Source organism: Lolium perenne, chromosome 1 (genome assembly GCF_019359855.2).
Source record: "Lolium perenne isolate Kyuss_39 chromosome 1, Kyuss_2.0, whole genome shotgun sequence".
In the NCBI taxonomy this organism is placed as follows: domain Eukaryota; kingdom Viridiplantae; phylum Streptophyta; class Magnoliopsida; order Poales; family Poaceae; genus Lolium; species Lolium perenne.
In genome coordinates this window covers 59,496,273-59,499,672 of record NC_067244.2, presented here as the reverse complement: position 1 = coordinate 59,499,672, position 3,400 = coordinate 59,496,273, and positions in this window count along the sequence as shown.

Sequence of the window (3,400 nt, the reverse complement as noted above, 5' to 3'; positions counted from 1 at the left end):
TTTAAAGGTAGCACTCAAGAAATTTACTTTGGAATGGCAGAGAAATACCACATGGTAGGTAGGTATGGTGGACACAAATGGCATAGGTTTTGGCTCAAGGATTTGGATGCACGAGAAGTAATCCCTCTCAGTACAAGGCTTTGGCTATCAAGGTTGTTTGAAGCAAACACAAGTATGAACCGGTACATCAAAACTTACATAAGAACATATTGCAAGCATTATAAGACTCTACACTGTCTTCCTTGTTGTTCAAACACCTCACCAGAAAATATCTAGAATCTAGAGAGACCAATCATGCAAACCAAATTTTAACAAGCTCTATGTAGTTCTTCATTAATAGGTGCAAAGTACATGATGCAAGAGCTTAAACATGATCTATATGAGCACAACAATTGCCAAGTATCAAATTATTCAAGACATTATAGCAATTACCACATGAAGTATTTTCTGTTTCCAACCATAATAACGATCAATGAAGCAGTTTCAACCTTCGCCATGAACATTAACAGTAAAGCTAAGAACACCAGTGTTCATATGAACGAGCGGAGCATGTCTCTCTCCCACACAAGCATGATGGATCAGATTTTATTCAAACACAAAACAAAAAAAAGCACACAGACGCTCCAAGTAAAGCACATAAGATGTGACGGAATACAAATATAGTTTCACTAGAGGTGACCTGATAAGTTGTCGATGAAGAAGGGGATGCCTTGGGCATCCCCAAGCTTAGATGCTTGAGTCTTCTTGAAATATGCAGGGATGAACCACGGGGGCATCCCCAAGCTTAGACTTTTCACTCTTCTTGATCATATTGTATCATCCTCCTCTCTTGACCCTTGAAAACTTTCTCCACACCAAACTCAAAACAAACTCATTAGAGGGTTAGTGCATAATCGAAAATTCACATATTCAGAGGTGACATAATCATTCTTAACACTTCTGGACATTGCACAAAGGTACTGAAAGTTAATGGAACAAAGAAATCCATTCAACATAGCAAAAGAGGCAATGCAAAATAAAAAGCAGAATCTGTCAAAACAGAACAGTCCGTAAAGACGAATTTTTCAGGGGCACTTAATTTGCTCAGATGAAAATGCTCAAATTGAATGAAAGTTGCGTACATATCTGAGGATCACACACGTAAATTATCAGATTTTTCTGAGTTACCTACAGAGAGGCCTACTCAAATTCGTGAGAGCAAAAAATCTGTTTCTGCGCAGCAATCCAAATCTAGTATCAACCTTACTATCAAAGACTTTACTTGGCACAACAATGCAATAAAATAAAGATAAGGAGAGGTTGCTACAGTAGTAACGACTTCCAAGACACAACAAAACAGTAGCAAAATAAAAACATGGGTTATCTCCCAAGAAGTGCTTTCTTTATAGCCATTAAGATGGGCTCAGTAATTTTAATGATGCACTCGCAAGAAATAAGAGTTGAAGCAAAGAGAGCATCAAAAAGCAAGTATGAAACAAATTTAAGCCTAACCGACTTCCTATGAAAAGGAATCTTGTAAATAAAGAAGTCATGTAAGCACAAAGCAACAAGCATAGAAAGGCAACACAAGTGCAACTTCAAGATTCTCAACATAAAGAAGGGAAACTTAATATTATTAAGATGCATATAGCCATGTTTCCCTCTCTCATAATAACTTTCAGTGGCATCATGAACAAACTCAACAATATAACTGTCACATAAAGCATTCTTATTCACATGCATAAAAGTATCATTACTCTCCACATAAGCATAATCAATTTTATAAGTAATAGTGGGAGTAAAACTATCACAACCATCATTGTAATCATCATAAATTGCAGGCATGGTATAATCATAATAAACTTTATCCTCCATAGTAGGTGGCACCAAAATACCACTATCATTATAATTATCATAAATGGGAGGAAAAGTAACATCAAAGAAAATTTTCTCCTCAAAACTTGGGGGACTAAAAATATCACAACCAACTTCCTCAAGCTTAAATTCTTCCATAGCATTAGCAATAATGGTGTTCAAAGCATTCATACTAATAACATTGGCATTATCATGCATATAAAGTTCCATAGGTTTTTTAATTTTCTCTTCAAACACCTCATGTCCTAACTCAAGGTAGATACTATAAAGATCTCTAATTTTTTTGTTGTTTTCCATTAAGCCTAACTAGTGAAAATAAAAACAAGAAACAAAAAGATATAATTGCAGGATCTAAAGGAAATAGCTTCGAGCACTCACACACCGGCAACAGTGCTAGGAAATAGCTTAGTAGTCGGAGGATGTGAATACCTTTTACCTTACCTCCCCGGCAACGGCGCCAGAAAATAGCTTGATGTCTACGCACGCTTCTATTCCTGTAGACAGTGTTGGGCCTCCAAGAGCAGAGATTTGTAGAACAGCAGCAAGTTTCCCTTAAGTGAATCACCCAAGGTTTATCGAACTCAGGGAGGTAGAGGACAAAGATATCCCTCTCAAGCAACCCTGCAATCACGATACAAGAAGTCTCTTGTGTCCCCAACACACCTAATACACTTGTCAGATGTATAGGTGCACTAGTTCGGTGAAGAGATAGTAAGATGCAAGTGATATGGATGAATATGAGTGGTAATAGCAATCTAAAATAAAGATGGCAGCAAGTAAACATGCAGTAGAACAGTGATATGCGTAAAGCACACGCCCGTTGGGAACCCCAAGTGGAAGGTGTGATGCGTGTAGCAGCAAGTTTCCCTCAGTAAGAAACCAAGGTTTATCGAACCAGTAGGAGTCAAGGATCACGTGAAGGTCGTTGGTGACGGAGTGTAGTGCGGCGCAACACCAGGGATTCCGGTGCCAACGTGGAACCTGCACAACACAATCAAAGTACTTTGCCCCAACGTAACAGTGAGGTTGTCAATCTCACCGGCTTGCTGTAAACAAAGGATTAGATGTATAGTGTGGATGATGATGTTTGTTTGCGAAAAATGGTAAAGAACAATTGCAGTAGATTGTATTTCAGATGTAAAGAATAGGACCGGGGTCCACAGATCACTAGTGGTGTCTCTCCCATAAGATAAATAGCATGTTGGGTGAACAAATTACAGTTGGGCAATTGACAAATAAAGAAGGCATAACAATGCACATACATATATCATGATGAGTACTATGAGATTTAATCAGGGCATGACGACAAAGTACATAGACCGCTATCCAGCATGCATCTATGCCAAAAAAGTCCACCTTCAGGTTATCATCCGAACCCCTTCCAGTATTAAGTTGCAAACAACAGACAATTGCATTAAGTATGGTGCGTAATGTAATCAACACAAATATCCTTATACAAAGCATTGATGTTTTATCCCTAGTGGCAATAGCACATCCACAACCTTAGAGGTTGCTGTCACTCCCCCAGATTCAATGGAGGCATGAA